A 14,439-nucleotide genomic window follows, 5' to 3' on the forward strand; every position below is an offset into this window, starting at 1 on the left:
TTTAGAATATATTTTTTTATTACTTCAATTAGTTATTACTATTGTGGTTGACAAGTGGTGATTTTGTAGTTCCATCATTCCTTCTATATTCATTAGTTGACATTTCTATTGCAAGGAAGATCTTTCTTTTCTCTCCATTTATTTATTTATTTTTGTGAGGCAGATTGGCCCTGAGCTAACAGATGTTAATCTGTTGCCAATCTTCCTCTTGTTGCTTGAGGAAGATTGTTGCTGAGCTGACATCTGTGCCAATCTTCTTCTGTTTTGTGTGGGATGCCACCACAGGGTGGCTTGATGAGTGCTGCTGGGTCTGTGCCCTGGATCTGAACCTGTGAACCTTGGGCTGCCAAAGTGGAGAACATTAACTTAACCCTGGGGCTTGCCCCTCTCCCCATTTATTTTTTCCTTTATTTACGTGAGTGTAGACTCCTGGATTCCTACTTATTCACTGGATCATAATCCATTACTATCATTATTTATTTTGACGCTCAAATTGTCCCAGAATTGACCAGTGGGAGGCCTTTCAAACTGACTTCAGTGTCCTTTTGACACAGTCTCATCATTTTTTAAGCATTTCCTTACTTGCTCCACAGGACAAATATTCTAGGATCATCTTGTTCTTTTCCTGCTCCAGTCTTGGAATCAACCATTTCTCCAGGGAGCCCTAGTTTCTTTTAGTGGAGAGTGATATTTAGAATTCCATATTTGAATAGTAGGTGTGCTCATTGTTACTGAGATGTAATGGCACCCAGGGCCTCTCAGAAGACAGAACTAGGAAATAGGTGTATATAAGCATATATGCATGCATTTACATTTGTATTTATTTCTTATCTACCTCTCTTTATTAAAATTGCTGCATTCAATTCCAATCACATACTCCAGGGTTCATTGTAGCTTCCCCCTTTCCAAATTTGTGTCTCTCTTCTCCAATAGTAAGAAATTTGATTCCCATTATCTTTAATACATTTATTTATGTACTCAAGCTCTCTGAATATAGCTAATATTCTGGCCACTGTAGGGCCACCAGCCTGTGTGGACATCCCTCAGGCAGGCCCCAACCTCCACCCTGCTCAGAATTCCTCCCCACAGAAGGAAGGCTTGATGGCAATCTTAACACTTAGTTATAACCTAAGTTTTCTTAGTAGCTATTTCTGGCTTCGTCATTCATAAATTTTTCCAAATCCTTTGAGGCTTAATTTACATTTCCCATTTCTTCCACTTTCTTGGTGTAATGAGTTCCACAAGTCTAATCTTTATTTTGTGAAATAGTACTTCCACTTATTTCCTAAATTGAAGTTTCTCAAATTTTCAAAGATGTTCTTGAATTCTTACATTTCAATATTTGGTGAATACATTTACGGTAGTTTAGGTTCAGCCCTAAACTCAACAACCACAGGACTCAGCAGGATTTGTTCACCTCTGACCTGTATGGCTCATGGTTTTATATATTTTGGTCATGGCCTCTTTGAGTTTGTGAGCGGTCAAATCTTCATGGACAGTATTTGTCTTTTACCACTTCATTGCTTTGCAAAAAATTTCCTGGTTCCATTACATGGTGTTTGGTATCTGATTATCAGAATTTTACATGATGTTCCAGCTGTTTTACACAGTTTTACATTAGGGCAGAACCAATTTTTCTGTTTTGTTTGACTATTCTTGTTTCTCCTTGGGCCACTGCTGACTGTTCCTTTTTGAGGGGAGCCTAGAATGCAGGGGACTGGAACTCAATCAGGAGGGATAATTGTCCCGAGTGACCGGTAAGAGTTAAACCAGAGGATAAATGGCATTGTTGTCTTAGGAACAAGGGAGGCCAAATAGGATACAGGAAGCAGTAAATGTGAGGTCCTTTTCCTGGATCAAAATTTGTTCCCCAGAATCCTTCATTCTATATGCATATTTTAGATAATTTGAAATTGTTTATTTAAAACACATTTACCATTCTTTTGGTCAGTCACAGAGACTTCTAACACTAGCTTTTGACTTACATTTTCCATCTCATTGGGCTGCTTCTTTACCTGAAGGCTGTGGCAGCTCCAGTTCCAGACTCAGTCCTGAGTCAGGACAGGATTTATCAATAGCTGTGATACCAATACTTGGCAGGACTTAGTTCTGTTCAAGACTTGGAAAGACAACTTAGCAAATGGGAGAAGATATTTGCAAATCATATATCCAACAAGGGGTTAATTTCCCAAATATATAAAGAACTCATACAACTCAACAACAAAAAAATAAACAACCTGATAAAAAAATGAGCAGAGGATATGAACAGACATTTTTCCAAAAAGGTATACAGATGGCCAATAGGCACATGAAAAGATGTTCAACATCACTAATTATTAGGGAAATGCAAATCAAAACTACAAGAGATGTCACCTTACACCCATTAGAATGGCTATTATTAAAAAGACAAAAAATAACAAGTGTTGGCATACACTGCTGGTGGGGATGTAAATTGGTGCAGCCACTAGGGAAAACAGTATGGAGATTCCTCAAAAAGTTAAAAATAGAAATACCATATGATCTAGCTATTCCTCTTCTGGGTGTTTATCTAAAGAACACCAAAACACTAATTTGAAAAGATGTATGCACCCCTATGTTCATTGAAGTGACCATCAATGGATAAATGGATAAAGAAGAGGTAGTGTGTATATACATATATATATACCTACATATGCAATGGAATACTACTCAGCCATAAACAAGACAAAATCTTGCCATTTGTGACAACATGGATGGACCTTGAGGGTATTATGCTAAGCAGAATAAGTCAGACAGAGAAAGACAATTACCATATGACTTCACTCATGTGTGGAAGATAAGCAAACACATAGATATGGAGAACAGATTGGTGGTTACCAGAGGGGAGGGGGGGTGGGAGGAGGGAAAAGGGGTAAAGGTGTACACGTGTATGGTGATGGATGGCAACTAGGCTTTTGGTGGTGAACATAATGAAGTTTCTATGGAAGTCAAAATATAATGATGTACAGCTGAAATTTTTGTAATGTTATAAACCAATGTGATCTCAAAAAGAAAGAAAAAGACTTAGGAACTGATGGCTCAGTTTACACTGAGAGACAGTGTGGATCACTAGGAAGCACAACCATCTTTGGGTTTAGAGTCCAGCCTCCAGTTTCTACTGTCACTTACTGGTTGTATGTCTGTAAAAGTTACTTAAATTAGAACCCATTTTCCTTACCTGTGAAATGGAAAGAACCTCTACCTTACAGTATTAATTTGCAGAACCTGTATATTAGTAGACCTAAAGTGTCTGACCCATAGATTCTCAGGAAACGGTAGCTATTTATCTAATTAGGACTTCTACTGGACTCCATAGTGCTTCTTGAGTTGCCCTATTATGGAACGTTTCTGGGACATTCTAGGAGTGACCACCAGATGCTGTTAACTCTGAGGAATAGCAATTTCTTTCTCCTTTCCACGGGACTGGGTCTTGGCCCAGAGGCACTGCATTCAGCATTGATTTGTTCCCTTATTCCAGCCTGCCTTTCTGTGTGGTGGAGGCTGGGAAGCCTGTGGGGTTCTGGAGAAGAATCCATTTCCACCAATTAGACACACTTTTGTGATATTAGGAACACTGCTTGGCTGTTTTCTACTGGAAAGCAAGGCAAAGCAGATGGCTTTTTCTGTATCAGGCATCCTATCACGTGACCCTGGGTGAGGGTCAAGGGTGACTGAAGTGACAGCTGCAGTGGTTTCCTATTGATTGTACCAACTGCAGCAGCATTCTAATGTTTACTCCCTAGATTTGTGGGTCAAAAGCTGTTGTGGAAGTGGTGGAAGCTTCTTGATTCCCCACCTTCTTCATCATCGCAGAGAAAGCAGCTCTCCTGGCAGGCTAATTTGACAGGGTTGTTCTGGGAGCCTTTCGTGGAGTCTCAGCCTTGAGCCTACTTCTCCAGCCTTTCAATGATATTCCAGGCAGGACTTGCCTATAATGAATCACTTTTTCCTGAAAATAGCTAGGATGTTTTTGTTTCCTTCAACTGAACCCTGCCAGATGTAAATCCTACTCTCTACTTTTGTGTGAGTTCTCTTGGTCATATGCTCAGGCCTGTGACTGCAGACCCTGGTACCTTGTCTTCCTCTTTTGAGACTTGCTTTCTGGCACTGGTCTTGATTCAAACCTGTCCTGCAGCCATGAACGGATATTCTAATTGGGACCTACTGGCCTGACTGAGCCCAAGGTTTTACTGCTGCTTGAGCTCCCCGCTGGACTCCATCTGTTTGAATGGACTGCCCAGTGCAGACTATTGCTCAAGGTATCCTGAACTTAATATAGCCTTTGAACTCTGTGCCTGGATCTCCTGACTGCCTCCCTTAATAACTGCTCAGTTCTCCCAGCCCCTGACTCAGGTCTTGAGCTGAGCCCACTCTTGTGGTCTGTTCTCTGAGGCCTGAATGATCCATGGCACCATATACCCTAGGCCTGATCACAGATCTTCCTTTGGGTCAGCTCCATGGCACTAGGTCTTTACCCAGAAGAGTTTAGAGTCTGCCACCAATTTGTGATATCATTAGGTACTTCTTTTAGATCACATACAAAAATAGTAACTTATTTATTTATTTATTTTTTGCTGAGGAAGATTTGCCGATCTTCCTTTTGTTGTACTTGAGCCACCACCACAGCATGGCCACTGACAGAGGAGTGGCGTGATTCTGCACCAGGAACCAAACCCAGGCTGCTAAAGCAAAGCATGCCGATCTTTAACCACTAGGCCATTGGGTTGGCCCCCAAAATAGTAAATCTTACAGATTACTTGCAAAAATAGCAAATACTCTATTCTTTAGATATTTCCAGTTAGAGAAGGTTAAATCTGCCCCTGAGGTAGTTCTCTATTCTAAGGAAGAAGTTGAAGGATGGTATTGTGTTTTTAAAATGTTTCTGTGAAAGTCACCATATATTTATACCCATACCATCATTTTGATAAAAGAAAAAAGATGAATTTTTCTCATCTTCAAGAGGATCTGAATAGTTTCCATACTTGTTGAATTAATTGTAACAATATCTTTTAAGTCAGAGTAATAAGTAGGTAAACAGTACTATACTGATTTTCCTATTACCAATGAGTAAATATATTTTCTTATAACAAATAAGTAAATACTACAGTGTCAATGTTAAAAGTAATATAAAACCATTATAATTAACTAGAATTCGTAGGAGAATTTCTTTATAAGTACTCCATTTTACAATGACAAGATATAAAACAAATACAAATTTGAAATGATAAGCACTTCACTCCCATCCTGCCTAAAATTTATATCTGAGAGACTGAATATACAAATGGACAATGACCAGACTGTATGTAAAAATAGAACTTTGACCCACAATCTGCAGCAACCTGCCCAGGAAACCAGTCCATTTTTTGTAATAACCAGCCCAGGAAGCCAGCATGTTATCAGTCAGACTTGGAGGAAGTCAGACTGCTAATCTTTAGTAACAATCCAGGAAGCCAAACAATAACTCCTGTAACAGTTGGCCCCAGATGGCCAGGACTTCATTAATAGCTGACAGCTTCCCTAATTTTTGCCCCTGCTTCCAATTAGGACCAACAGGAGAAAGCCAAATATGTCCCCTCAGCAGTCACCTAAGATGCCCCACTTCTAGTTAGCCCTCCTATAGCTTCCCGTGCCCACAGCCTCCAATCAGTGCATACGGAAACCTTCCCTGTTTGCCACTATGAGGCTTCCCCACTCTGGCTGCCTTTAAGTCTTTGCCAAGACACAAGTTATGGTGACTGACTCTCTTGCTATAGCAAACTCTGAATAAATAGACTTCGCTTTTCTCATTTTGTTGGTCTTGCTTTATTTCCATATATCCATAGCGTCTTCAAGGAATCTCATCTTGTAAAGATATTCATCTTTTCCCTGTTGCCTGTAAGTGTGCTGGTATTCTCCAAGTCCTGAGTCAATAATTTGAAGTTTCTCAATCTTTCCACTTTCCTGTTATTAAAAGTCTGTGTCCTCTGATTTGAACTTTTAATTAAAGCTGAATTAGAAAATTTGGTTTCTGGGGCCTGCCCCATGGCCTAGTGGTTGAGTTTGTGCACTCGGCTTCGGCCACCCAGGGTTTCGCTGGTTCAGATCCTGGGCCCAGACATGGCACTGCTCCTCAAGCCATGCTGAAGCGGTATCCCACACAGCAGAACCAGAAGGACCTACAACTAGAATATATAACTATGTACTGGGGGATTTTGGGGAGAAGAAGAGGAAAAGAAAAAGGAAGATTGGCAACAGATGTTAGCTCAGGTGCCAATCTTTTAAAAAGAAAAAAGAATGCATGTAAAAGTGTTTAAAAAAATTTGGTTTCTAATTTAAAACAACATTCTCTAGCCATAATAAAATAGTTTTGTCCAATTCCAACTTGAATTTTAACCCAAAATTTAACAATCTTTGGTTTAAAATTGATGGCACCCATTTTGAATGTTAACAAGAATGCATCCATGAATTTACTTTTACGTGCGTGCTTATGTTTCTTCTCTGAGACACATGAACAATTAAGCAGGTATCCAGCAACTGCAGTGCATCACTTTTCTTTAAGTGTTTCATAATATTCCTTTGTTTGGTTCAGCAACACCTTCTCCTCATTAATAGTACCATCATCTTATTACAATCTTTATTACATTTTATTCTCTCCTTCCCTCATATTACCATAAGTCATTGTTTCCCAAAGTGTGATCTTCAGGCCACCTTTATTACCCAAGAAGCTTATCAAAATGCAGATTCTTGGGTCTCATCCCAAGTCTACTGAGGCAGACTTTTGGAGTGCGTACCAGGAATTTGCATTTCAAACATATTCCTCATATGATTTCTATATATCATATTCATTTTATCTGTGTATGTATCTATCTGACTGTCCTCAGACTAAAATTTAGGAACCATTGGTCTACTATATGCCAGGCATTTGACAGACATTATCCATTTAATCTTTAAAGTGGTCCTAAATTATAATTTCTATTTTGTAGTTAAGGAGACTGTGGTTCAAGATGATAAGTGACTTGTCCAGGATCACACAGCTATTAAACTGTAGAGCTGGGAGTAGAAGCCAGATTGTCAACACAGAAGTAACCCTATATATTAAAGAAAAAATCTTTAGTTTTTCTATGGGAATTGATCTTAATGCTTTACTGACTCAACCATCCAATTCAGCTGCAAGAGTCTCTCTGGTAGCTGAGTGTAGACATGGGCTAAATTGTGAGATATGTATTTGGCAATGAAACTTAACCATCATCCCGTTTATGAGATAAGCAACATCTCAGTGGGAGCCTTGAGCAAAGGTCTAAGCGATGAGTTATACCAAGGGCAGCTGTGGATGATCAGCTTAGAGCTGCAAGCAGGATAGTTTCAGTAGAGAGTCCTGTGGTTGGTGAGACTGGGACTGAACTTGAACTATGGGAATCCAAGTTCATTTTCTGTTGGCAAAACACTTCTAAGGGAAAGTCTTAAAAAGGCTTATAAAAACTTAAAAGGCCCTTGGACATCAAATGGCTCTTACAAATTAATCAGAAACATACGGATTAGATTTCTCATAAAATACGTTTAGGTTTAAAATTATGGGAAAAAGCACAGGGCAAAATGTCTTTTAGGTTTGTCCAAACCAAACCCTAAAGGCTTTGGAAAAGTTGGAAATATTTGAACAACAGCAGGATGGCACTGAGCACATACGTGGCATCTTCAGGTGATGCAGGTAAACAGAATCCCGTTCTACAGTGGGTCAGGGCCTCAATTCAAATGGAAATGTGGAAGGCAGCTCTGGCAGCTTTCTGTGATGCTGGGTGGTGGGACAAGGGTGAAAGGAGGAGATGGGAAGGGAGGAGGAGAGTTTGGAGGATGAGAAGATGGTCTTTCATTCTTCCCAGGAAAGGCTGGCTAGTGACATTCTTTTTCTCCCTCAGGGCTGGCCCATTCCTACCCTTGGAGAATCTTCTAGGAGCAACCTTGGTATAAAGGAGGGATATTTGGCTGGGTGGCAGAAGACTTGCATTTTAATTCTAGCTCTGCCACTTCCTAATTGGCTGATATTGTTTAAGGCACCCCCATTCTAAGACAAAGGAATGTCTTTCAGGACACATGATGCTTATTCTAAGCCTCTTTTCCCCACCAATTAAATGGGAGATAGTGCAAACTTTGGAGTAGAGTTGAGAAAATGATCTAATCCACTTAAGCAAAGTGCCTGGCACCTTCTAAGTGCTCAGTAAATGACTATTGTTGCTGTTCTTTGGCATTAATCTAATGTACTTGTTCTAAGATTTCTAAGAAAAAAGGAGTCAGTTGCCACCAAGAATGCACCAGGAGGAAGGAATGGAGGAGGGGATGTGAGAAGAAAGGGTTTTTCTTGCATCCAGGAAGAAGACAAATTTTAGAATTGAATTTAAAATTAAATGTGGGAATAGATGTTTCCTTGCGTGGAGGGGAGAATCTGATCTATTAATTCTTCCTTTGGACGCAAACAGCTTTTTAGTGCTTTCCTTTAAAAAATAAGTACCAGTCGTGGATGCACAAATGATTATTTAGTCTTCTAAATTTTCTTTTTTTGAAAATTATCTGGTTTTTGAATAATATTATATATTTCTGTATGAACCATTGTCCCAAAGAGTTTTGAAGCTACAAGCAAAAGAAAATCTTTCCATGGACTCAGTGCCTTTCCAGTACCAAAAAAGAATGTTATTGGAAATGGATAATTGAATGTCATAAAAATTATGAATCTGTTTTGATCAGTTTCCTCCCTCCTGTCTAATCTAGGCTTCCACACTTGCTACATGTCTGCCTAGAGAGCATGGCGCTCCATGAGGGCAACTCAAAGCTGTGTAAAGCCGGCTAGATCTTCGGAAGTGACCCATCTTCCCATTTCCCCAGTGATTCTCCCTTCTCCAACCCAACCTCACAGCTTACTCAAAGCTCAGGGAGACTGAATACCTGACTAAATTTGTCCATTTGTGGAGGGATACATGCCCAAAAATGTTTTCCTGCTCTTGAAAATGTTTTGGTTGCTGTCTTCTAGTTAATTAAAAAAAGAGCTCGAATCAAAATGCAACCATCATAGATGCAACCATCATATGGTTGAGTATATACTCTGAAAATTCTATAAGTACTACATACTTGAAAAAATATATAAGCATCTAAGTATATGTTCTGTTAATAATTTGTCCTTAGATCCTTTACATTAATTTTTATGTTGATGTTTATTTTTGTGACCTTGTAGCACCATGTATCAAATAAAACACACACGTCATGTCTAGGAAAAGGAATGGGAATCTGTTTTGTTATTGGTTGCATAACCATTTGTTCATTTGTGTGACTACATACATATTTTATTTAATTACAGATTTTAAATGAAAGCAAGGGGGCTAAAATGCAATAATTTAATGTTACCATGAGAATTCAATTTATTTTATTATTCTTAAATTTATGGTTAACTGTAGTGCTTATACATTACAGTGGTTACACATTTTAGGGGTATATCTACAATGGACAAAAGCCATCCACTGATGAGAACCTCTTGTTAAAAGTGGATTGCCTAAGCTCAGAGCAGTGTGTTACATAATAAGACAATTTACAATCATTGTGATAACAGAGGCTGTTTTCTGGAAAGAAAAGATAGCAATATCTGTAAAAGTGCACCTGCAAGGAGGCTATAATTTCTGTGTGGTTGTGACAGACAATGTGAATCATGGATTATTACCATTTTTTTAAGGTCTCCATGCATTTCCCATTATTTATTATAGCTCCTATAGGACTTACCCCAGTATACTCACATGGATTGAGATAGATATATATTCAGACACACAGATGTGTATATAGTTATATACTTATACGCATATATTATACACACACACATTATGCTTGTAATTTATGGCAGAGAAAATAAATAAGCTCAATGGCTAAAACCTTGCAAAACACCCAAACTCAGACAAAAGGAACCTTTACATCTGCCTGTTAAACTTGGGACTAAATCCCTGGAAGGATTCTCAAAGCTGTTGCCCAGATTTTCAAGGAGAAACCTCAATCTCGTTAGTGAACTGTAGCCAAAGGTCAGGGCTCCCTCTGGTGTACATGCACCCAGTGGCCTCATTTGTCATTTTGCTCTGGGCTCTGCTGAGCTGCATCCAGCCCCAAGTGCCCATGGATGTGACTGATTCCAGAAAAACCGAATGGAGCTCTTTCTTTGCACTTTCCTGTTGTCATCACAAGCTGTTTGTAAGCCCCACTCTCTGGGTGCCAAATGATTCCCTGCTGCAAATGAATCACTTCTGTGAAATATTTATAGTTCAGTCTATTAGATATTTAATAATTGTACATGGCAACAGGGCAAAAATTGAAAGTGCATCAGGTTTGATTTGTCTTCTTTTTCTCTTTCTTGATAAGCTTGGCCATTCTCAGACGTCTCTAGTTCCAACACTTGCTGTATTGGTTACCTATTGGCAAAATTAGTACTAAGTAACAAACAACTATACAACATCAGTAATATAATTAGCATTTATTGCTCATTCTGGGGTCAGCTGGGGATTAGCTAGAGGGTTCTGCTAATCTTGGCTGGGCTTGCTCACCTATCTGGGAGGCAGTGGGTTGTTCAGTGATCTAAGATGACCTCAGCTGGGGCAATTGTCTTTGCCAGGTGTCTCTTATTTTCTGGCAGGTGAGTCCAGGCATGGTCTTATGGTGTTGGCAGGGGTGCAAGAGGGAGGGAAAACTCGACTGTGAAGTGCTTTTCAAATCTTGCGTCACATTTGCTAAAAATCTCATTGGCCAAAGCAAATCACATGGATGAGCTCAGAATCAGAGTGAGGGGCCAGCTCTGTGGCCCAGGGTTCTGATCCTGGGCGCGGACATGGCACGGCTCGTCAGACCCCGTTGAGGAGGCGTCCCACATCCCACAACTAGAAGGACCGGCAGCTAAGATATACATCTGTGTACAGTGGGAGTTTGGGGAGATAAAGCAGAAAAAAAAAAAAAGATTGGCAACAGTTGTTAGCCCAGGTGTCAATCTTTAAAAAAAAAAAAGAAAAAAGAATCAGAATGAAGGGCGTTGCCAAATTAAATGACCAAGGGCATGGATATGCAAAGAGGTGAAGAATTGGGGCCATGCTTTTGATGTGTCATACCCTTATTCCCATAGAACTATCTCTCAGGAAAGGACTCAAGCAACATTTATACTGAACTGCAATGATGGTTTTGTGCAAAGCTAACATATTTCCATTACTATGTATATCTGCTTTTATACATGTGATAAAAATACAGAATAAAGAATGAGGTTCTGTGATAGATTAAAGATGGCCACCAATTCTTTGTCACTTCTCTTACTGAGAGGAAGGACTTATTTCTCCATCTCCATGAATCTGGGCTGGACCAGTGGCTCTATGATTAATAGGATACAGTGGAAGTGACCCTTTGCCTGTTCTGGGCCCAGCCTTTCAGAGGACTGGCAGCTTCCATGTCGTCCCACTTGGAATATTCATTCTTGTGTTATCATCTCTCAGAACACAGTTGCCATGAGATGAGAAGCCCAAGCCACATGGAAAGGCCACATGTGGACTTTCTGGTTGAAAAGTAGCCTCAACTGCCAGCCATGTGACATTGATGGTTCAGCCTAATTGGGTTCCAGATGACTGCAGCCCCAGCAGCGTCATAAGAATGGGAAGACCTGCGCAGCTTGGCCCAGAGTTGTGAGGTAATAAAATGATTATTGTTTATTTAAGCCACTAATATTTGGGATGATTTGCTATGCAGCCATAGATAACTGAAACACTTTAAGAGTGCCATTCTAGGCATTAGATCAGGGTGAAGGAGGGAGGTATTTTTGATCTGTAGGTTTTTCTAGAGCTTTTGTAAAGGGTAGTGACATATTTTACCTAAACTTATAGCCAACTTTGCAAATAGTTTTCCGAAAAGGTGAATACAGTTTATGAAGGATGCTGACTTGCAAGTAGAGAATTGCATAAACCTCAGAGGGATCTTAGCCACTGTAGGTTTTGCCACATCATCACCTTGGGCTCCATTCTCTATTCTTGACTCTAGAGAGCACTGCAGAGAGCTCTTCAGAGGAGGAAAGAGGGGCTACCTTCTTTCTTGTTACTTCCTAAGGTATGCACGAACCCTTGTGTGAAGACATCCCCCCTCCACTTTATTATTATTTTAAAACGTTAGATATGCTTTCTCTGCTGCCGATTTCATTCTTCAGTGACACCCAGCATGGTTCAGGGTCCTGTGTCCCACCTATCCATTGATGAATACCAATCTCTGTCCATGACATTGGATTTAATTTTGAAAGAGACTTGCTGTTGTGGCTGACGAAACACGCTGTGTCTTCCCAGGACAAAATCTCCATTTAAATAGCCACCTGCTCTGAGTTCTCCAGACAGTTGCTCTCTTCCTTTCTACAGATGGTCAGGAGTACACTGAGCTGTCATTTAACCCAGATCATTCTCCTATCTAGCCTCAAATTCCTATCTTGTCATTTCTTTTTCCCCAGCTTTATTGAGGTATAATTGAAAAATATAAATGTACATATTTAAAGTGTTCAATGTGATGATTTGATATACATGTAAATTGTGAAATGTTTAGTGCAACTAACAGATCCATCGCCTCGCATAGTTGCCTTTTGGTGTGTGTGCTCTGAGAATGCTTAAGATCTACTTTCTTATAAAATTTCAAGTATATAATATGGTATTAAGTATAATCACAATGTTGTACATTAGATCCTCAGAAGTTGTTCATCTTATAAGTGAAAGTTTATACCCTTTGACCAACTTCTCTCCATTTCTCCCATCCCTTAGCCTCTGGCAACCACTGTTCTACTGTTTCTATGAGTTCAGACTTGTTTTTTTAGATTCTACATATAAGTGATACCATACAATATTTTTCTTTCTCTGTCTGGCTTATTTCGCTTGACATAATGCCTTCCAGATTCATTCATGTTAGCAAAAATGGCAGGATTTTTTTTCTTTTTTACGGCTGAATAATAATCCAGTGTGTGTGTGTGTGTGTATCTATATCACATTTTCTTTCTCCATTTATTCATTGATGGACACTTAAGTTGTTTCCATGTCTTGGCTCTTGTGAATAATGCTACAGTGAACATGAGGGTGCAGATACCTCTTCAAGGTGCTGATTTCATTTCCTTTGGTTATATAAGTTAGATGGCTGGATCATATGGTAGTTCTATTTTTAATTTTACCTCCACAGGCCATCTCTTCCTTCCTTTGTGTTTGGTGCCACTGATTCTGGGACCTCTGTAAGTTGGTTTCCGCAGAGAAGAAGATTGTGGAGTCTGGCAGGAGTTGGGGCCAGGCCAGTCCTCTGCCTGAGTGGACTCGGGGAAAGGACCTACTTGGAGACAGACAGGTCCTTTCTCCTAGTCTGCCCAGGCAGGAATTATGAAAGTAAAATTTCATAGCTACCTCCTGTGGGCCTGTGCCTCCGAATGGTGACCCTCTCAAAAGTTCTGTGGAGGAAATTGATGCAACTCTCACTGGGATCGTGACCTCCATAGACTCTCAAATTACAATTTTTATAATTTCTCTTGCTTTGCTAAGTTGCACATCACTCCTCAAACTCCATCTTTCCAAAATCGGTGTAAATGTTTTGCCTGCTGAAATCTCCCCATTGTCTTTATGCGTTAATACATTTTTTGAAAAATTCCTTTGCTGTATTTTATTTGGGTTTTGGTAGGAAGAGGAGATGAATACATGTTGTCAATAATCCATGTTTAACCAGAACTCTTTCTTTGAATTTGAACTGATTTAGGGTCTAGCAATCTTATGATGTTAATTTAGTTCTCTCTCAAGAGACTGCAGTGGAGTACTCTATTTTAAATTGAGGAAACTCCATACTGATTTCCATAATGGTTGTACCACTTTACATTCTCACTAACAGCATGTAAAGGTTTCCTTTTCTCCACATTCTTGCCAACATTTGTTCTGTCTTGTCTGTTTGATAATAGCCGTCCTAACAGGTGTGAGGTGAACTCTCACTGTGACTCTTAAACAGATAAACCACCAAACTACCAGGTGCTAGAGGCAAACTGCCAGCCTGGTGCAGTGAAGATAGCTCTGGGCCCAGGCTTATGAGACATATTACCACGTAACTGTGTGATGTGTGTGAGTCTCTTCAGCTTCTCTGGGTATCAGTTTCCACACCTGTAAACTGGGGACAGATTAGAGACAACAGACAGTATGTGAGGCCACTCCTGGCTCTCCAATACTCAGATTTTACGGAACACCTGGAGACACTGACATTTACTTTTGGAAACTCCTTTGAGGGTTCTTTCCGTGATGTAGGCAATGTGGGGCATCATAAGGAACATGTCCTTAGGAAAGTGAGCATGCCCATCATGCTTTGAATACTTACCTCTAACTCTCCTTGCTTACTTTCCATGTTTAGTTTGAGAATTGAGGTCCATGGTCTTACAGTACTTCTTTGATTCAC

General features: G+C 39.8%; 1 long non-coding RNA gene across 2 annotated transcripts in view; it reads left to right on the forward strand.

The window, feature by feature from the left end:
* Positions 1 to 14,439, forward strand: part of LOC139039914 (uncharacterized) — a 174,536-nt gene that overhangs the window by 59,266 nt on the left and 100,831 nt on the right. For both annotated transcript variants that reach the window (XR_011493274.1, XR_011493273.1), the window contains exon 2: positions 11,493 to 11,683. This is a non-coding gene — a long non-coding RNA (uncharacterized lncRNA). The remainder of the gene's footprint in view (positions 1 to 11,492; positions 11,684 to 14,439) is intronic.

Source organism: Equus asinus, chromosome 12 (genome assembly GCF_041296235.1).
Source record: "Equus asinus isolate D_3611 breed Donkey chromosome 12, EquAss-T2T_v2, whole genome shotgun sequence".
Taxonomy (NCBI): Eukaryota; Metazoa; Chordata; class Mammalia; order Perissodactyla; family Equidae; genus Equus; species Equus asinus.